Source organism: Euprymna scolopes, chromosome 16 (assembly GCF_053919585.1).
Source record: "Euprymna scolopes isolate OS-2025 chromosome 16, ASM5391958v1, whole genome shotgun sequence".
In the NCBI taxonomy this organism is placed as follows: domain Eukaryota; kingdom Metazoa; phylum Mollusca; class Cephalopoda; order Sepiida; family Sepiolidae; genus Euprymna; species Euprymna scolopes.
In genome coordinates this window covers 77,066,940-77,090,404 of record NC_136497.1, presented here as the reverse complement: position 1 = coordinate 77,090,404, position 23,465 = coordinate 77,066,940, and positions in this window count along the sequence as shown.

The following is a 23,465-nucleotide window of genomic DNA, read 5'->3' as shown; positions in this document are numbered from 1 at the left end:
AACATTGCACACGTATTAGAGGCACGTCACACACCGTTAAAGAACCATCAAATTAAATAGACTCGTTCAGATATACCCGTAAATATATGAACACCTTACATAGTTCCCCGTATATAAAACATACTAGTTTAGTACCGCTTATGCACTCGTTATATAGACGGGTATATAAGATATATATTTCCACTGAAAAAGTATAAACAAAAAGAAAAAATGTTGCTTAATGAAGGTAAGAATTTATATTAGTGTTGGGAGGATTAATCAGAATTGGAATTAGGAATCGAAAAAATCGGAACTTTTTATGGTATCAGAATCAGTATTGGAATTGGAAAAAATTCTGTGCCTATTTTCCGCTGCCAAAAGCGATTCTTTGAATTGGTTTTTTGTATTTGATTTTCTATAAAGAAAAATATTATGATAGTAATACTAAAATAATGAATATCTATTAATTTGAAACTATTAATTTGAAACTATTAGTTAAACTAAAATCGATGGATCATTCCTCACAAGTGTATCCTTACGTTTCAGAAAATATCTGTTTTTACAGTAATCATGAAAAAAAACAAAACTTTAGAGTTAATTATTTAGAGATTTATAAAGAATCAGAATCTGTAATTGTATCGAAATCAGGAATTTAACACGGAAGCGGTAATTGTATCAGAATAGGAAAAAAATATTGAAATCATCCCATCACTAATATATATATAAATTAATGCAAGCAGTCAAGTGTGAGATGAGTGCGAGCAGCAGCAGCAAGATGATGTTGAGGATATTAGAAATGACCTAAAAGTGGTTGAAACAAAACAAAACAAGCTGATTCTGACTTCTACTTATAACCAGACGCCTAACAAAAGTGGCTCACACACATGTGCTTTTGTGGTGTATTTCTTTGTAGTAATATACTCTTTTTCTTAACATAGGCATCACCACTTATCAAGGCCCAGAGGTCACCCGAGGATAAGGGTTAAAGAGTGTACAGTAGTTAATTGGACAATAGAGTAATCGTTAGTAATGGAAATTTGATAAATTTGTAAACTTATGTGGAACGGCCCATCAAGAACTTGTTTACGTTGGACATGAAGACGACCATAGCCTAGTCAGCTGGAAAGCAGGCAAATGAAAGATAGTTCCACAGGTGTGCAGTTGTAATAAAGAAACTTTGTTCATGGAATCTATGTTTAGGTTTAGCCACAAAAAATAGGTGTTTCTCGTGAAAGTTTGGCGAGGGTTGGGGACCGTAGATTGGAGCCCAGAAGTAAATATAATCTAGTTGAACAGTATGTGCATATGATATGTTTTGTATATTTTGTTTTCTAATAGTAAGCATATGCATGCATAAAATGTGAATGTGGGAGAAGGAATGCTTTTACTGACACAAAATGACTCGAAAATGTGTGGTGTGACATACGATTTTAGTGGGGTTTTATATTCTTGCTACGTCTGGGCTGATATTAGGTTGGTGCAAAAGTAATGTCGTTTATTTTTTTTTACATGAAATTGAACGCCAAAAACGATGTTATTTTTACACCAACCAAATACATCAACCACTAGCCTTTCTCTCTTGGAGTCTTTTTACTAATGCAGGAGGCCTGTCTGTGAGTAGTGACATAATGAGAGCTTTCAAGGGGATGTGTGAGCCTTAATATACAATTGCTGACTTATATTTGTACTTATAGCTGCAAGCTAAGCAATATATCTGTACAAAGGCACAGAGCTTAAGGCTATTAGAACCAAACACATTGAATTTCGTCTCATCAGACCATAGGACATGGTTCCAGTAATCTATGAGCTTTGTTGACATGTCTTCAGCAAACTTTTTCAGGCTTTCTTGTGTATTGTCTTCTGAGCTGACAATTTAAGGAGTAAAACGATAAGTGTGTCATGCTTACAGTCAAGATTAGTGGTGGGAATGTCATGGTCTGGGTCTGCATGAGTGCTGCAGGTATTTGAAAGTTACATTTCATTGAGGGAAACATGAGCTCCAACATGTACTGTCAAATATTGAAGCAGAGCATGATCCTCTCCTTCCAGAAACTGGGTCACAGAGCAGTGTTCCAGCATAGCAATGACACAAAACATGCACTCAAGACAACCACTGCTTTACAGAAGAGGCTGACGGTAAAGGTGATGGACTGGCAAAGCATGTCTCCAGACTTGAACCTAATAAAACATATTTGGGGTATCCTCAAGCAGAAGGTGGAGATGAGCAAAGTCTCAAATATCCGTTCACTCCATGATGTTTGTAATTGAAGAGTGGGAGAGCATTATAGTAGCTACATGTGAAGCTCTGTTAAAGTTTATGCCAAGAAGAGTAAAGGCAGTTTTGTATAATGATGGTAGCCACACAAAATATTGAGAGTCGACATGTTGTATGTTAATATTGACAACTTTTTGTAAGGAGTGTACTCACTTTTGTTGCCAATGATTTAGCTTATAATGGCTATATTTTGAGTTATTTTGAGGGGAGAATAAATTAACTCTGTAATATATGCTGCAGACAGACTACTTTTCATTGTGCCAAAAAATCATTTTTTCAGTGTTATCCCATAAAGAGATATACTTACATATTTGAAGAAATGTGAGGGGTGTACTCACTTTTGTGATACACTGTATGTCAGCTGTATGCAAATGACCCAGCTAGATGTGAGATGAGGTCACAACAAGACCGGGTGTGCAAATCCGATAGGAGGTCAGAAGAGAGAGCAGTATTCAAAAGGTATTTGAAGATCATGTCCAAGAGAGGGGAGTGGTATGCGAAAGAGATTTGAGAGTCTGGGATCATGTCATAGGACAGAATCAAATGTATTATGCACACTAGCCGAGGGCGACAGAAAAAAAAAACTATAAAGAAAAGATCGGTAAATAAATGTTGTTTTTTTTTTTCATTTGGAAAAAAGTGAGTCGACTTATTCCTTATCTTGGTTCCTTGCGATGGTCTTTACAACGTGTTGGGTCCCTACATATTAACAATATAACACATGGGTGATGTTACATGCATGGAGTTCCATTACCACATTTGTACTAACCACTAGTCTCTCCCTGTTGAACAGAGTCTAAAATACCAAAAAAAGAAACTTTAATATAATAGGTCCCACAGTATCTACCAAGCACCATCTCCTATCCCATCATAGCAATGATACATCTCTGTACTTGTTTTATAAATACTTCAATGCAATTGCTCGAAGGAACTTGGTGCATTTGTACCCCCCCTTATGTAAATACTCTCGACAAAACAACAAGCGGCAAAATACACCTCTTCATCATAGAGATCCACAGATGACAGAAGATTTTCTATTCTAATAGTTTCTTTTCTTTGAGCCACTTGCCTATTGAATTATCTCACTGTTCCCTGTTTCCCTCACTGTATACCATCAGGTAGAAATTTAAATGTAATGTGAACAAACATTCAGCTGTACAGTTCTCCACTTGGAATGCTCCTAGAAATCTGAGCCCAAATTCACAGTAGTCCGTTATATCACAGTACTGCAAGAGTGTTTGGTGTTGTATGAATTGAATTATAAAAAAAAGTTTAAAAGTTTTACATGTGCTTTTGTTATTTTTGTTGCTTCTTTATTGGGCATCATTCATTCATTTCATATGAATGAGATAATTATTGTTGGCATTCGTTTCTCTGATATATTTGTAGTTAGAAATCTTTCTTAGACATTGAGTAGTTACGAGAGGGACCACATGAAGGTTGCCAACATTCCTAAGTGAATGTTTTTCTGTTGAACACCCAGGTTTTCAGTCTGTGTCATTAATTACTGAGCCACCATCAGCTCCCTGTTTTTATTGCAGATTTCTTTGCAATAATAAACGTCCAAGTAACTGAAACCTAGTTTAAGAATATGTGTATATGAGAAAAAGTTTTGTACATATGTTTTGGTAGTAATCGTTAATGGTGTAAATTGGGTAGAATTTGATTATTTATGGGACTCAACAAGAACTTGTTTACATTGGATTTGAAGGCTATCATGTTGTATTCAACTTGGAAGCAGGCCAGTGGAACAGTGTTCCACATGCAGGCAGTTATGGGAAAGAAGCTTTCTTCACGGAATCTGTGTTTAGATTTAGGCACAGATAGAGAATGAGGGAAATCGTATATAGTGGTTGTAGCTAACTGAGTGTTTTTGTGGAAGTTTCATTAGGGGGACCATAAATTGGAGTTCAGGCGAGCACTTGCCATGAAAATAACGATAGAGCGGAGACAGGCCTGCAACATCTCTTCTGTGGGAAAGAGGTTGCAGGGAAAAGAAAAGGGCGTCACCTAGTAGGTTTCAAAGCCCATTTTGAACACTATCAAGGCAGGATAGAGTGCGCCAAGCAACTCCTGCCCATATGTGGCAACAGTGCTCCATTTTAGGACATACCGGGCTCTTACATAGATAGAGGATTTCATTGGCAGCGAGATACCTTCTGGAGTGGTAGAGTGAACCAACCATTTTTCCAGCGATCTTGGCAACAGATTTGATGCTTGTCTTCCATTTAAGGTCAAGAGTGAACGTCAGTACAAGAATCTTGTAAAGACATATAGCTTCCCCAAGATGAGAGCCATTCATTTAAATTGGGGCGTGATGGAGGTCAGACCAATTATGATAGAAGGGGAAGAAGCTTGGTTTTCAATACATTAAAATTAACCAGCCACCTTTTTCCTCATCGCACCACATTCTCAAGATCAGAAAAGAGAGAATCAGAAAGATCTTGGTCATTGCTGGCCTTTGAAGTGTTGAGATTGATTGTGGTGTCGACTATGAATGATCTAAGAATTTGATTTGGGAAATCATTGCTGAAGATCAGAAAGATTGTTGGGCCCAGGATGAACATTGAGGAACACCAGTGTTAATACTATGAATTTCTGATTTCTGCCCATCATAAGCCTATCAGGGAGAAAGGCTTGAATAATTGAGAGGATATTTCAAGCTATTCCATAGCTGGCGATCTTGTAAAGTAGACCTATATGCCATACTTAATCAAAAGCCTTTGGTATGTCAAGAGGTATTGCTCTAGAAACGTAGCCCCAGCCGAGAGACTCCCTGATCCTGTGTGATATAACAGTTAGTACATAAATTGTAAATCTCGCAGAACAGATGCATGTGAATGAAAAGTTAATGTGGAAGAAGGAATGGTCTTACATCAATTGGCTTTAAAATTTTCTTTCTTTGAAGATTGTAATGCTGGGTATGGGGCAGCTAAACCAGCTGCTAACATTGCCCCGCTTTTTATTGAAACCAACCGAGAGCTCTTTTTAGTATCCTCGCTGTTCCCTTAAACGCAATTATCTGGATCTCTTTTGCACTTGGTTCACCAGGAATGGTAGTTAGGTAGGGCTTCAGGTTCTTCTTCATAAGCCCTGTAGCACCTATAATAACTGGCATGATTGATATCTGCCTAAGATTCCAGTTTCTTTTCATATACATGAGACCTTCATATTTGGTCTGTTTCTCCCTTTCAGCTCTGTTCAGACCTCCATCATTAGGAACACTCACTTCAATCAAGGTTGCCACTCTTTCTGACTTATTCCATATAACTATGTCAGGTTTCATAGCAGCATTTTCAAGGTAGGTGACTGTAGTGATTACATGGTGGTAATGTATGGTGTATAACTCATTTCCAGCTGTTCTTTCAGGTTGATCTTTCCAGGACTTGTTGCTACATTGGAAGTTTAATTTTTTACAGATGGTCGAGTAGAGATACTTACATACTCCATCATGTCTTGCTATATAGTAGTCATCCCCCAAAAGAACCTTGCAACTTGATATTAGATGACTCACACTTTCCAATTCTGTGTGGCAGAACCTGTATTTGTTATCATTACTGATACCTGCCATCTTCTTTAAACCGTATGGTGTGACATATAACGATTTTAATGTTTAAAGTGTTGATATTCTGCACTGAAAGTGTAGAAGGAATGTTTATTGCACTTGGTGCCTATACGGTAACATTGTCAGTCCTTTTGAAGTATATTGATAGAATAAAAAAAGAGACATTGCGAGCCTATTTCTGCTCTATTGTTATTTTCATGTCAGGTACTCGACTGAGCTTCACTCTATGGTACTCCTCCTATGTAAAACATTCACAGCAAACACTCGCTTCGGTACAACTACTACCAGCAATTTCCCTTACTCTCAATCTGAGTCTCAAACTAAACAAAAATTCAATGAGTAAAGTTCGTCTGTAAGAATGGCATACCATAAAGCTGATTTCTAGCTAACTATGACATAGTCATTTTCAAGTCAATTAATAAAAGTTCTTGTTGAGAAATAATTAATTTCAACCCAATTTCCATCATAGATGATCGCAGTGTTGACTAACCTGAGACGCATTAACCCTTATCCTTGAATGGCATCTAGGCTTTGATAAGTAGCAACTCTATAGTATAAATGAAAAAAAAAAGTAACTTGATAAATGTGCCCTAGATAGACTTAAGGAGTAAATGCTTTTTTTTCCTGAAATCGGTCATTACTTTCTGAACAAGCTAATATATATATATATATATATATATATATATATATATATATATATATATATATATATATATATATATATATATATATATATATATATAAAATAAAAACACCAGCGGTGGTTGACGTTATGTTTTGAGATGAAATTCGGTTTTTCTATTTTTCTCATGACACACATATATATATATATATATATATATATATATATATATATATATATATATATATATTAGCTTGTTCACAAAGTAATGACCGATTTCAGAAAAAAAAGCATTTACTCCTTGAGTCTATATATATATATATATATATATATATATATATATATATATATATATATATATATATATATACACAGACACACATTTCACATTGATTAGTGATTATGTATGCATGTGTGTACGGATCTATTAGGTTTTTGCATGTATGGATGATTGAGCATATGAACAGGTCAAAGGGTGTGTGACAGTGTGAAGATGAGAAAATGACTTGAGGGACTGTGATGACGTTAGGTACGGATGGGAGGTGGGGGGGGGGGAGGTGCTCTTTCATAGATGGTCCGGTCCTGATGAAGTCAAATGAGCCCAGAAGCTGATGAACGAGGGAAGAATGACAAGGAGAAAGATGGAAGATTACCAAACTTTACTTTAGCACCAGGCTTCTTTTTTATTTTTATATATTTTTTTATTTTTATTATTACTTTTTTTTTTATTCATTTTATTATTTTTAACGCCTGGACACAGACCAGTCAGAGGCTCTATAATCCCCGAGAGAGAAATTAGTTTAGCCTGAGGGACTTGTTTCTAGTTATTCCTAACTTCAGCCCCCCCCCCCCACACACACACCGACTTTGTCTTCAGCTACCTTGTGCTCTGGTGGTGTTTCAAAAACTCCAACTGATTTTATTTCTACATTTTTGTTTTTCATTTTTCTTTTACTCTGTCCTTTCTTTAACACTTTTGAAATAGGTTTCTTCTTTTTCTTCTTCTTCTTCTTCTTCTTCTTCTTCCTCTTTTATTTTTCCTTTTTCTTTTACGCTTTCCATCTTTCAGTAATTTTTAAATAGGCTTCTTCTTCATCTTAGTGTTTTCCTTTTCTTTATTTTCTTCTTTTTCATCTTCTTTTCTTCATTGTTTTCCTTTCCTTCTTCATTTTTTCTTCTTTTTCTTAATTTTCTTCTTTTGCCTTTTTTTGTTTGTCTTCTTCGTTTTCTTCTTCGTCGTCGTTTTCTTCTTCATCTTCTTTAGGCGCCTTTTTTCTTCATCATGTTTTTTGTTGTTTTCATTTTCTTATCCCGTTCTTCTTCTTCTTCTTCTTCTTCTTCTTCTTCTTCTTCTTCTCCGTGTTCTTTTCACCTTCCTTTTCTTTATCGCCTTCATTTACTTTTCGTCTTCTTAGTCACTTTTTTCGTCATCATTTACTTTCTCTTCATTTTCTTCTTTTCTCCCTCTCCCGTCTCTTCACTTATCACTCATTCTAATTAAACAGTCCTTTCCTCCTCCTCCTCCTCCTCCTCCTCCTCCTCCTCCTTCTTCTTCTTCTCGCTTCCTTCGAGAATTTCACTAATGATGCCAGTGCAAAATATTTTTCACTCCATCTGTTTTTTTATTGTCTTTTATTTGACTTTTATTTAATTTTTTTTAACTTCGTTCATTTCTTTTGTTTAATTCGTGCTTGTGTTCTCTTCATCAATTCTTCTTTTAATATTATTATTTCTGTTTTTATTTTATTATCTTATTATTATCTTTCTTTCTTGTTTTCGTTTTCTACTTTTTCCCTATTTTTTTCTTATTTCCTTATTGCATTTTTCCCATTTTCTTCTTTTTTTTCTTCTCAATTCTTTTTACTAATATATTTCTCTTTAGGACTCTTCTTTCTTTATTTCTTCTTCTGTTTTTTTCTTCCTCTCCTCTAAACGTTTCAGAAAGAATAAACAAATTTATAAATTACTTTTTATTACTAAACAAATTTATAACAACCCAAAATTCAATAATATAAAAGAATGCAATTTTTAAAATCCTATTAAAAATAATTTAATTTAATTTCGAACACAAACGAGAACACATTTCCATTTCGTTATAAACAAGTCAGTCATTTTAATATTTTGAAAAACTAAGAATAAATTGATACATGGCCTTTCCAAACTTTGAAAGAAATTCTCTTGCATTTAAACTCTCAAATAGAAAATCATGTTTTACTAAAAAAATTTAACATATCAAAAGATTGAAAGTTTTGGCAATTTTACAATTAATAATGTTATAGATTCGGACTAAGAAAATATTAACCTTAATAAAATTTATTGTATTTTTATATTAATAATCATATTTGTATAGTAAAATTTGATATAATAGTGTTCAATTTTTTTATAATAGTGTTCAATTTTTTATAATAATGTTCATTTTTTATAATAGTATTCAACTTTTTATATTAGTGTTCAATTTTTTATAAATAGTGTTCAATTTTTTATAATAATGTTCAATTTTTTATAATAATGTTCAATTTTTTATAATTATGTTCAATTTTTTATAATAATGTTCAATATTTTATAATAGTGTTCAAGTTTTTATAATAGTGTTCAAGTTTTTATAAAAGTGTTCAATTCTTTATAATATTGTTCAATTTTTTATAAAAGTGTTCAATTTTTTATAATAATGTTCAATTTTTTATAATAATGTTCAATTTTTTATAATAATGTTCAATATTTTATAATAGTGTTCAAGTTTTTATAATAGTGTTCAAGTTTTTATAAAAGTGTTCAATTCTTTATAATAGTGTTCAATTTTTTATAAAAGTGTTCAATTTTTTATAATAATGTTCAATTTTTTATAATAGTGTTAAATTTTATATTAAAGTGTCCAATTTTTTATAATAATGTTCACTTTTTTATTATAGTGTTCAATTTTTTATAATAGTGTTCAATTCATAATTTTATGAGCAAACAATACAGCAAGAGCGAAGCTTATGTTTTAAAACACTATTTAACAAAATAATAAAAATAAATAATAAAAATAAATATAATGAATGTGAAATGAAAAGGAAAGACTCCCGGGCAACATTCGGTAAGTACACATAATATCAAATAAATTGTTTTTAATTGTACTGATATATGTTTTTCTACTAAATAATCCCAAAAAGGTTGAGATGTCATAAAACATGCAAATCAATCAAATATAATATAATGTTTATAATAGGCATCAAGTTTCTGCATTGAGTCTGTTGTTTCTGCTTTGTGCACGAGAAATATTGCCGAGAAAAAAATAGAAGATTTATATTTATTTGTTAAGTTTAAGACTTAGAATAAACTAGCCTGGTTTCCCGGGTGTTTGGAGTTGTGTGTTGAGCAAAAAAAAAAAAAAAGTTGTAGTAGGCTGGCAGGCTCGAACCCGTACCGCGAAGGAGGAAAAGAATGCGAAAAAGAAAATGTGACGTCTTTGCCGTTGCGCCCATCGCCAAACCGGAAGTGATGAATGTTTCAATTAAGGCTAGTCAATCAAAAAAAAAAGGGATGACTTTCGAAAATATCCTCGAAAAAAGCGACCCTTCCTGTAGAAATATGCCCAGTTGAGGGTGAGGGAATTAGCCAATTTTTTTTATATTTGTCGTCCGAAGGGTTGACCTTTAAAACTATATCGATGTTGTGAAGTCTGTCGCCTCTGTCAAATGTTTTAGGCATACATACATACATGATGATTGCAACGTCTTGTCAGACGAGTGCCACTCCCTCAGACATTTAAAATCCATGAGCCCAAATGTCCAAGGGAGTATCTATACAAATATGATGTTACAGAGTCTTAGCTTTGTACGACAGCTAAGTCTCTCTCTCGGTTCAAAATGTTGAGATCCAGCAACAAGCAAGAGCAAGATAGCTAGCAACAAATTAAACTGCAGACCAGCTTAATGCAGGTACTGGTCTTCCACTTTATGTTTTTTTTAAATCAGAGATTTGCTTCTCCTAGAAAGGTTGCCTTCACCACGGCTTATGGGAGCCCTCTCTACCCCAATACACATATACACACACACAAATATACACGGTGCTAGTTAGCCGTTGACCCAGAAAAAGAGTTCATTCGCCCTTTGGAAGGCCTTGTTTTTAATCCTTCAGGGAGACTAGCCGCCCTCCTCACCAAACAAGTCTGGTGGGGGAACCAGTTTAGTCGCCGGTGACCCGACCATGCATACATACATAGATACATACATACATACATACATATAAACAGACAGGTGAGATTTATATTATAGATAACCGGAAATGACTTAAGTGATGATCGGTGGTTGAAGTATAGGAAGGCTCAATTTGTGGAAAGAATATGCAATGTGGAGAAAATATATTTGTATAACTAAACTATTGAGATTACTGAGAAGTTTTGTTACCTTGGGGATAGTAGTGAAGCATAAGGCGAACCATGTGCTAATGCGTGGAGTAATTTGAGGAAATTTCTGATAATATTAATCAGAAGAGTCTTACCATTCTGACTAAATGAAGAGTCTATCAAGTATGTTTACGCAATGTGATTACGTATGGAAGTGTAACCTGGCTAGTAAGAGTTGAGGACATGTGTTGCATGGAGAGAAATGATATGAGAATGATGTAATGGGTGCATTATGTGAATCTTAGAGGCAAGCTTAGTTCTGAAGACTTCCGAGAAATATTAAATCTGGACAGAATACGAAAATGTGTGCAGAACAGGAGACTTTGATGGTATGACCAGTTTATGTGGAATACGTGTAAGGCAATGGACTTACAATGAGTCCATTGAGAACTTACAGTGAGAACTCAGATGTGGAGGAATGCTATAGAAAAGTAAAGGTCTGATAGCGAATGTCACTAAGACTAAAATGATAATCAGTGGTTGTAGTGTTGGAAATACTCAAGAGTATGTAAAACTACCATACCAAATTTGTAAAAAGGGAGTCAGGTTTCAACTCAATTTTATTGTGACACTTTCAAGTATTAGGTGCACAAGAAGTGCAGTGGAATTAATAGGTATCTGAGGGAAGATAACCAGTTCGTGTGCAAGAAGTGCAAGACAATGGAATGAGAGCACAGATCTGAAGGATATATATGTGGATGACGAAATCATTGAAAAATGTTGTTATCTTAATAATACCATCGGAACACAGCGTGGAGCAGGTGCTAATGTGATTGCAAGAATAAGGAATGGGTGGATAAAGTTCTGTGAAATTTGCCATCACTAAACAGCAGAGCGTGTCGATTAAAGGAAGAGTCAACCAAGCTTGTGTACACAGCGTGATGATACATGGTAGTGAAACCAGAAGCCAGCGAGGGTTAAGGACATGCGTTGCCTGGAGGAAATGATATAAGAATTATACGATAGGTCTGTAATAGGAGTCTTAAAGACAGGCTTAGATTTGAAAGCTTAGAGAAAGTATAAATCTGTACAGTTAAAGAGAGATGCATGCAGAGAAGGAGAGATTGCTGGTATAGTTATATTGAAAGTGATGAATGAGTGTTCTTGAGATAGTAGATATATAATAGTCAAGATAATGGGTTCAGTTCACAAGGTCAAGAGAAGGATGTGATGAGGATAGATTTGAGAGAAAAAGTGATAAATGAAATCCTGATCAATGATAGTATATTTTAGAAGTCGATTATAAAAGCCGGTCAACACTTAAGTAAAACGGATGTTAAACTGATGATGATGATGATGATGATGATGATGATGATGATGATGTATTTCTACGTGTAATAACTCCAAAAATGGCAATGCAATAATAAAATAGACAAACCCAACCAGTGAGTCATATACAATTGAGTGTTGCATTGATATAAAATAGACACAACTCTTTATTTTTCTTTTATTTATGGAAATCACTCCAGACAAGGCATGATACCATTTGATGCAAGGACATAAAAAAATACTATTTCAAAGTAAAAAAAAAAAAAAAACACCTGCCAATGATGAATGTTAGATGGAATAGATTCTGATCCAAAACACGGCAATTCTTCCCACTTTGTCAGAAACATCGCTCAATGAATATGAGAACTAAAGAACAAAATAAGAGAAGCGAAATTTACACGGCTGCCGAAAGTAAACCTAAGATTCACTTAAATTATAATGTGGGATCGAGTTAATACGAAACTTCTGAGGATTGAAGCAAAAATAAATATCCCATCATATTTTCTGAGTTCTTATCATTTACTTCTTCATCTCTTATCCATCTCTTATTCATTTCTTCCAACTGAAAAACCGATGCGTTCCTTTAATCAATAGATTTTAAAATATACTATTGTTGTTGTTGTTTTTTTTGTTTTTTTGTTTTTTGTTTTTTGCTTTTTGCTTTTTTTGTGGGAGTGTGTCCGCGGCATTTCTAGAAATTAAAAAAAAAACAAGTCTAACTTACAATAATTTAACTTTTCCATGTGAAAAATCAATACATTCCTCTAATCAATCAGTTTTGCAAATGGAATATTGCTGTTGTCGTTGTTTTCATTGTTTTTTTATGATTTGTTTTGTTTAAACATGGCGACATTTTCGAAAAATGAAAAACATCTATTAGTATTTATTTGCTTTCCAACTAAAGCAAAATGTGACACGATGTCGTTTTTAAAGTGAGCTTAAACCAGCTCCCCGAAAAAAAGGGAAAAGGGGCACTCTGGTTGGGTTCAAAAATAGTAATTGTCCCAGTATAGAGGGTTTCTCCTCCATTGACTGAGACAACTTACCTTAAGTGCAGCATCTACAGAACAGATGGTATTTATTTGCTCCCCCACTGAGCAAATTAGGCACAAGGCCGTTTTTAATGTGAGGTAAAAACCAGCTCCCCTAAAAGTAGGCAAAAAGGGGGCACTCTGGTTACCAAAAATAATTTATTAATAATTATGTTGTTTTTTTTTTTTTTTTTTTTTACACAGTGATCACCACTTATCAAGGCCCAGAAGCCACTCAGGGATAAGGGTTATTGCAAGTACATCACGTTAGTGGGGAGATTTTATGAAGTGTTTAATTAGGGGGGGGGCGGTTCATTAGGAATTTGTTAACATTAGACTTGAAGACATCCAAGTTGTAGTCCGGAGGGAAGCAGGCAGACGGAACAGAGTTCCACAGGCGTGCAGTTCTAAGAAAGAAGCTTTGCTCATGAAATCCGCGTTTTGATTTAGGCACAGATATAGAGTGGGGGAAATTTTTCACAGTGGATTCAGCTAGACGGGTGTTTTTCGTGAAAGTTTGGCGAGGGGGGACCAGGGATTGGAGTTCAGACGAGCACCTGCCATGAAAATAACGATAAAACAAGGATAGGCTCGCAACGTCTCTTCTGTGGGAGAGGGGTTGCAGGGTAGAGAAAAGGGCATCCCCCACTAAACCACGAAGTCTATTTTGTACTCTGTCAAGGCATGATAGGCTGTTTTTGGCAGCTCCTGCCCAGATATGGCAACAGTATTCCATCCTTGGCCGTACTTGGCTTTTATAAAGATAGAGAATTGCATCAGTAGTGAGATATCTTCTGGAGCGGTAGAAGGATCCCACCATCTTTCCTGCGACCTTGGCAACAGACTTGATGTACGTGTTCCATTTCAGATCAGGAGTAAAGGTCAAACCCAGAAGCTTGTCAAAACACGGGGCCTCACCCAGACGAGAGCCATCCATCACAATTGATGCCAGCTGGGGATCAGAGCGTTGATGATGTAAGGATAGGAGTTTGGTTTTAGATGCATTAAAGGTAACTAGCCACATCTTCCCCCACTGAACCACGCGCTCGAGATCAGAGGAGAGAGAATCCGAGAGAACTTCGTCATTTACAGCCTTTGATGTGTTGCCGTAGATGGTCGTGTCATCAGCATAGATGTCAACGAATGATTTAAGTATGTGTTTAGGGAGGTCATTGATGTAGATCAGGAAGAGGGTTGGGCCGAGGATTGACCCCTGAGGGACTCCAGCATTTATATTGCAGGCCTCCGATTTTTGTCCATCTACCACTACTCTTATGAGCCTATCGGAGAGAAATGATTTAATGATTGAGAAAACATTTCCAGTTATACCGTAGCTGGAAATCTTGTGAAGTAGACCCTTATGCCATACTTTGTCAAAGGCCTTTGATATGTCAAGAGCAATTGCCCTAGAAAGGAAGCCTTTGTCAAGAGATTCACTAACCCTGTGGGATATAACCGTCAGCACATCTGCGGTAGATCTTGCAGAGCGGAAACCATATTGTGTGTCACTAAGAAGGTTGTTTCTGCTGAGGTGGTTGACTATTTCTCTACTTAATATTGATTCCAGTAACTTACTCATAACACAGAGAAGACTTATTGGTCTGTATTGAGAGGGAGATGACTTATCACCTGAATTCTTAAATACAGGGCAAACTGATGAGGTCTTCCAGGGGGTCGGAAAGCACTTCTCCTTAAGGCAGCGCTTAAATAGTTTCGTAAGTATGGGAGCAAGTTCTGGTTGAAGCTTTTTTAACACTATAATTGGGATGCCATCAGGGCCAGTTGCTTTACTGGAATCTAGGTTTTTTATTAGCTTGGCGACCTCATGCACGGATATTTGTATATTACCTAGCTTGTTCTGTGTTATAGGAGGAAATATGGGGAGTTGATGGCCTTCGTCGCATAGGGTAGAATTAGCTGCAAAGTTCTTTGCAAATAGTTTTGCCTTGTCTGACGCTGACGAGATAACCTCTGGTCCATTGATAATGGTTGGGATAGAACGCACACTTCTATTCAGGATCCTATTTGTTATTTGCCAAAACTGGTGGGAACCAAGCCGTTGATCAGCTACCTTGGATTTAACAGACTGGGCATATAGCTCTCTTGCATTTTTTATTACTCTTTTACAGTGGTTGCTGGCAGTCCTGAAAGCAGCTTTAGTCTCAGTGCATCTATTTGTACCAGTATAGAGGGTTTCCCCTCCATTGACTGGTACAAATTATCTTAAGTGCAGCATCTACAGAACAGATACTACACTTTGATCCTGGCCCGAAGGCAATTTTAATTTTCCAACATTTAAGCAAACCAATGTATCTTGTACAATTAAAAATTGATATTAAACAGGCTAGGAAAGAGACAAACCAAACGAAACTAACACACCGTAAACAATTGTACTGAGTTGATCAATACTCCCATAATTTTTTTTTGGGGGGGGGGGGGGTACATTGATATTCATATTAAAAAAACCTTTTTTCTATTTATTTAAAAAAAAAATACAACTTTGTTATACATGGGTCGTGGAAGTGCATTCATCTGCAAAAGATCTAGGTAATTTGCATAATCTTTTTAAGATTCATTTTAATTAATTTCCTATTAGTTTATTTGACTTTCTTATGATATGATCATCTTTAGTTAAATATTATGTGTAATTATATTAACACAGATATTCTACATGATTTATACTTGCGTAATATTTGCGTAAAATGGCTATAGTAAACACAAACTTCTTTCTATATATATTTATTTATGCATATATATATATATATATATATATATATATATATATATATATATTTGTTTAAAACATTTTGCCTACCAAACTCTTCTGTTAGTTTTTGGCCTACAGAATACATAGAGTATTCGAATCCATACGAAACTTTATACTTGGGTTTTAGCCGGGTAAATCGGTGCAAAAGTGTGTAAATTGAAAAAATTGAATTTGACAGGTGAAGGTCGAACGACGGCATTATGAATATGCATGCGTAACGTAATTGATTCATGTTTTAATTTTTACCCTTGGAGCAAACACATTTTCATAGCTCAGGCATTAACGACAAAGGAAAAAATAAATTGTAAGCTTCGATTCTCGGTGGTACCGAACGAGTCCTTTGTTTTTTGTTTTTTTGTTTTTGGGGTTTTTTTTGTTGTTGTTGTTGTTTTTTTTAACTTTTTAAATTATTACTATATATTGTGTCCAATATAATGTCATAATAAATACAAAATCTGCATTAATCAAAATATCATATTTAAGCGTATTTTACTATCGGGCGGTCTGATAATCTGCAGCAAAACACACTAATCAAAACTGAAAAAAGGTAAACAAAATCCTTTCTTAATAAATACATCTTTTCTTTTACATATACAATATACAGTGTATCACAAAAGTGAGTACACTCCTCACATTTCTTAAAATATTTAAGTATATCTCTTCATGGGACAACACTAAAAAAGATGACTTTTTGACACAATGAAATGTCTGCAGCATATATAACAGAGTTAAAACACTGAGTCGTATACAACTGAAAGTTAATATTTAATAGGTTAAAAATGTTATAAAGAAAACTAACCAAACCAAACTAAACAAAATAATGTAGATGCATTTTGATATCAAATTAAATTAATTCATTATAAATCAAACTAACAATTTGTATACTTTTGTATTTTGGTATTAAATAGAGTGGATACGTCATAAAATAAACAAAGTCTGTAATCGGCCATTTTTTATTTTATTAGCATTGCCCCGTCCTCTAACTCCCAAGATATTTTCGTTTTGCGCGTCTTGTCTTCAGAACCAACTAAAACAGAAAGTCACCGAATGAAGTAATCGAAAACCTTTATGCATAAAAAAATAAATAAAAATAAAAGCAGATGACAGAAAAATGCGCCCCACCTCCCAGACAGGAAGCATCAGACCAAGCATCTCTAAATGCATAAAAAAAAAAAATCGCTCCCAACCTTCACCTCATTCTAAAACTAATCTCAAATTCTAAATTCTTCCTTGGTCATCATCGCTCTCCTAAACAGACCATAGCAAACGTCCTGTCCACTGAGATCGTTTACAAGAACTGTTTTAACTACCTTAGCCAAAAGACCTCTGGGGGAATGCTCCTTGGCCTCGGGGGCCTAGCTTGTGCAGCCATCAAGTCACCAGGGCCACTTACATTTCTTAAGGCTTCTAGAAAATTCCATTGACCACCCATGATAGGCTGAGGCTTTCATTTCGAAACGCCTGGGGCCAAACAGCACCAATAATTTTTTTTATATAATGGATAAAATCACCAATGCCGAAATGAATTCTTGACTCTTTGAATATAGGATGGGGTGGTGCGTGTTAAAAAGTATTTAGGGGGATAATGGGAGGCTGCTAAAAACAATAACAAGAACAATTTGAAAAAAATAAAATACAAAATAGATGAAATGAAAGCTTCACGAAAAAGACGATGATAAAATAAATGGTTTTGTCTGAACGGAAAATGGAAACAATAGACTAAAAAGCAAACAATAAAATTGTTAAGGCGTGTTTGCTGGAAATCTGAATTCTTCTGACTTGTTCTGGTCAATCATGCTTATTTGTTTTCTTTATTTGGGATCCCATTTTTATCCAGGCCATGGCAGTCTTCTTCGACTTTTCTTGAACGACTAATACATTTTATATATATATTGGAACGATTGATCGGAATTGGAATAGGGAATCGGAAAAATTGAAACTTATCACAATCAGAAAAAATTGTGCCTATTTCCAATGCCAAAAGCGATCCCTTTAATTGTCGTTTTCATTTGATTTGTTTAAAACAAAAACTCTCGCTGCTTGTAGTAATAATAAACTAATAATAAATATTTACCGATTTTAAATCTATATAATTATAAAACTCAAATGACCTTGTAACGATATATGTAACCCACTTTCCGGTTCATGACATTCGGTTGCCTATGCGCGCATAAACATTAACCCATAACAACGTAAACAAATAAATACAAATCGCTTCTTTTGCTGATTTTAACCTGCGTACTGAAATATTAACGTTATTATTTCGAAATTATTATTTAACATGGGAAAAGTGGGGTTTAAAATAATTTAAACGTAATACAGAAATTAACGATGTAAAAAAGCAGATATATCAACATTTGAATTTAACTATAATCAGTATTATGGTATCTGTTCAGTGCACATTTACCTATAAGTATGGCCAACAACTTATAATTCAGTAACTGTAAATTTTTTTTCAAAAATAATCAATTATAATAAACAGAACGACTCATAGAAATCTATCTATATTCTTTTTTTCATTTTAATATACTTTCATAGAAATGTTTCTGTTATGTCAAAAAAAACTATTTTCTTTACGTCACAAGTGTTACGCTCATACATGAATTCCATAGCTAATATAACATACTGACCCAACAGGTCACGAGTAGTCTAGTTAGTAATAAATCTAAAATCTATAGATCATCTTTCACAAGTGTATTTTTTTTACAATAACTGAGAAACAATAACAACGCCATAGTTAAACATTTATAGATATATAAGAATCGAAATCGAAATCGGTGATTGTATTTAAATTGAGAATTCAGTAGAGAATCAATCATTGTATCGGAATCGTGAAAAACATTAATATTGTCCCATCACTAATATATATATATATATAAGAAATAAAAATTACAATAAGTTTACCGAGGTAATCAAAATGGTAAACTTAAGATATATTATAAATATTAAAGAGTTAATATTTACAAGTAAAGTAATCTCAACCAGATGGAAAAGCTCAATAAAACCGAAAAGGAAATAGAGCTTATAATATGAAAAAATGATTAATAACACATGTTAAAAGACATCTTGAAAAAGAGTTAAAAACATATTTAATTTTAAAAAGGAAGCACAAGATAAGTGGATAGTCCTTAATCCGCGGAGTTTCGAAGAAATACTCCCCTTCTCATCAGAGGGCAAGAATTAGCAAAATGCGGGATCGGATTTTGCATGTAAAAGTATTTAGTGAGACTACAAGTAAGTCACAGATCTTACTTGGTTAAAAAAAAGCGTGAGGTAAGGGGAGTAGGAGGTAAAAGAAAAATAATAAAATGATTTCACATGAATGGATAGTCCGGTGAAGGGCAACTAAATACTTTTACATGCAAAATCCGATCCCGCATTTTGCTAATTCCTGCCCTCTGATGAGAAGGAGAGTATTTCTTTGCAACTTCGCGAATTAAGGACTATCCACTTATCTTGTGCTTCCTTTTTAAAATTAAATATGTTTTTAACTCTTTTTCAAGATGTCTTTTAACATGTTTTATTAATCATTTGTTCATATATATATATATATATATATATATATATATATATATATGAAACCAAAATGTGAATATATATTAAAATATGTTTGTATACCAATAAAGTCAACGTCAAAATTAATTGACTTAATTCTTTAAGCTTCGTGATTATCAATTTTCATAATTGAGCATGCATATAATATTTTCGCAAAAATCAAGACAGCAAAATATAAAATAAGAACATCAAATTGTGTATTTTCTAATTCTTCACAATTGTTTCATAACCATATGGACAATTTTAAATATTATATCATTAAAAAAATTCCAAAATAGCTACTCTTAGACGGCAAAATAGACTAGTTATAGATATATCCACACGACTCTCATATTTTGCCTTCGAATTTTGTAACAGCCCCATTTTGTATTTCTACTTTTTTAGTATTTCAACCAATTACCTATTATAAATATTAATTTAATCTTTTGTCTGACATTTTTATTTTAATAATTATTTTTCTTCCCCAGTTTAATTATTCAAGTGATTTAGTTCCCAAATATTAATCTACACCTTCAAATTCCAGTTTCTTCTTTGATGTTCCACTATTTCTTCCTCAATCTACGATAGTTTCGTATAAACTTTGTTTACATGCTACGATCTACTAATTAATTTTTGCTTAACATGCTATTTCTTAAGAAGGAATTGTAAAAGTTAAATAGTATTAATTAAAATATATTTTCATCCTATACTGTTTATGTCAATAACTTTAATTTTTAATTTAATTTTTCCATTCTTATCATTATCTCAGTATTTTATTTTAATTTTTTTATCTTTCCATTCTATTATCATTCGTAATATCTTTACACTCTAAGGGAGAGAACTCTATTTTGTCAATTTTTATGAACTTATCAATTTATCGAAATTCAATGCATTCATATTTTAATATTGTGACTTTAATATTTTTTCTTCTTTATAACAATCTCAGTTCAATTTCTCACTTAGTTTTGTTTTTCAATTTTATATTTTGACAAGCGAGGGGTACCCGGCGTTGCCCGGGTGTTTGGAGGTGTGTGTGGAAAACTCCGGGGGTGGGGGGTTGCCCGTTTTAATGAGTTAATGAGGTCAAGTTTGACTGCGGGATAGCACTTTCCCAAGATGTTATAGGAAAAAGACTAACCCACATGCGGCGAGCGACAAATGTTGAATATTTATCTTCCCGAAATCGAGCAAATTAAATAGACAGGCGAGCTTCGTTGTTAACTGTGAGATATTACGATTTATATGCGATATAAAAAGTGTTTAAAAGTTGTGAAGCGACCGACCGCTTCTCTGAAAAAAGCCTTTTGTAGACATACAGAAAACGCGAACACACATACATACATACATACATTTTCGTTTTTATATTTATAGATTAAATTAAGTTGAACCCATCTTAATCTGTTTGTCTCCACATCTTGCAGTTTCTTAATGTTAGATTTATTTTAAAATTTTTTCATTCTTGTGTTATTTAAATAAATTTGTGTTATTTTATTACCGATAACAAGTGTAACAATTAAAGTTACTTCCGAACTTCGTATTTAGTTTATAATTATTATCGTTTCCGTATGTTAGGTTGATGATCAAATACTTTATTTATTTAGTGCGCCATTTTAAAATCTTAATATAAAATCTAACATTCACTTTCCACACTTACATTTCACCCTTGAACTATTCTGTAAACTTATCCGTTTTTAAATTTATTCTAATTATGGTTTAGGCATAATAACAGGAATTTATTCCTATGAAGACATCTGACTTTTTGTTTAAAATTTCCTCTTTAGAATTCATATTATGCCTCCAGCAAACACAGATTACATCTTTTTGATTTACTCGTTATATACCTTCTAGCTTTATCCACTATTGACCATTTAAATTCAAAATCTTTTTTATTCTAACATAGTTCCCAAACCCAGGCACCTAATGCAGTTTTGTTCCGCTTTTTATTTTTTAATAATTATTTTTGTTCTATCCTTGTTTCTATCCAAATCCTCATCCCGATTTGGTTCATTCTCTGGTATAATTTTAAATGATGCAACATGGCTTCAATATCTGTTATTAAAAATTTCAGTTTCCCCAAGGTATATCTTTTTACTATTATCCACCTTTACTTCACATTTGTATATAACGTCAGAAATTAAGCAATTGCTCTCCAATGGACGTCCGTTTGGTATTCTACAGTTACATTTTCTCTCCTAATTAATTCACCTGATTCAATCCTATTATTATTCACTATTTTGTTTATTTTACCATTATTAGAACCTATTATAGTATTACCTAGATTTACAGTACTTCCCTAACCCGTCATCTAATGCAGTTGTGTTCCTCTATTTATTTTTAATAATCATTTTGTTCAATCCTTATTTAAATCCTTATCTTCACCCCAATGTGGTTCATTCTCTGGTCTAATTTTAAATGATGCAACCTGGTTTAGGTATCTGTCTTTAAAAAAAGTCAGTTTCCCCTAGGTATATCTTTTTACTATTATCCACCTTAACTTCATATTTGTATAACATTTAAGCAATTAAAGAATTGCTCTTCAATGGACATTCGTTAGGGATTCTACAGTTACATTTTCTCTCCAAATTTAGTTCAACTGATTCAATCTTATTATTATTCACTATTTTGTTTATTTTCCCATTATTAGAACATATTATAGTATTACCTAGATTGGTAGTGGTTGAGAATAAAAGTTTAACTGTGTTCTTAATAATTATTTTACTTAATCTGTTTTCGGGGGGAGTTCTTATCAATTATTTTGTAAAACTCTTTTGGGATAATATTTTGTACTAGCATGGGTACCCGGCATTGCCCGAGTCGACATGAAGTTCTGTTTGGAACACACCTGCTATACTAAGGATAATCATTTTCATCATGGGCAACGTCGATACCCCCACAACAATTTAAAAAATAAAGGAATGCAAAAAACATGTAAATGTAATCGCAAAAAAAAGAGGTATGTGATAACCTCTCCACCAGATATTTTAGCAGAAGGGATACAAAGAGAAGAAACTACTCTCTAGATATTGAGCACTTTTGGTACACTCATGCTGGAAAGAACCTCCCCACCAAAAAATACATAAATAAATAAAAACAACTTTTGTTTCCATTAAAATAGCAGCGAGTGCCCGAGTAACCACAAAAAAAATAATAAAAATTAGCGAACCTGAAATGCGAATGAAAGGACAAGGTATTTTGCAAGCTATTTTACCCACTGGACTACAACCTACGATTTTTTTGACTTTGAAAAATAACGTTTATAAATATTAATACGTGCGTAACTTGCGTCAGTTAATAAAGTAGTAAATGCACTTTTTTAACTGGCTTTTTTTTGTAAATAAAGGGAGTTTTTCGTTTGCTTTTTCTTTGGGGGAAGGACTTTTTGTATCTAAAGTGTGAATTAAGTTTCAATTGCTGGAAAAGTCAAAAGTTCTGTATAGCCGTTTCGACAATAATAAGAACAAACAAATAATTTTTTTTCAGTTTATTCGTAAGTATTTTTGTTTGTTTACATATTTTAAAAAGAAAAAAGGAAAAAACTTATTAAGATTACCAAATTATTTCATTTGGTGAAGACTTTGTTTTACCTTTTTTATGCTTCGATGTTTTCAGGTGAAAATAACTCTACACCAGTTTTTAAAAAACTCAATGTCGGAAATAATAATTCCAAATAAATTAAATTAAATATATCTTCAATATAATTGTTATTTAAAGTTTACTAATTAACAATTTTTAATAGAACACTTAAAACAATTCTCTCGCTGGAAATATTAATTAACATATTGCTATTTAGTAAAATCAATTTTCTTTAATGTAATATGCAAATAAGGTGACCTCTTAATTGTATATTTGCTATATATAGAAATAAATGAAAGAGTAAAGTAACAGACCTTTTGTGTATATTAATCAACTTGTGAACAAACAAACAAACAAACATGTAGGAATACAAATTTATATATATATATAGATATATTCACCGAAAAGAGGATTAAACCAGACTTGTTTTCTGCGTCTATTTCTTTTATTCTTTATAATTTTT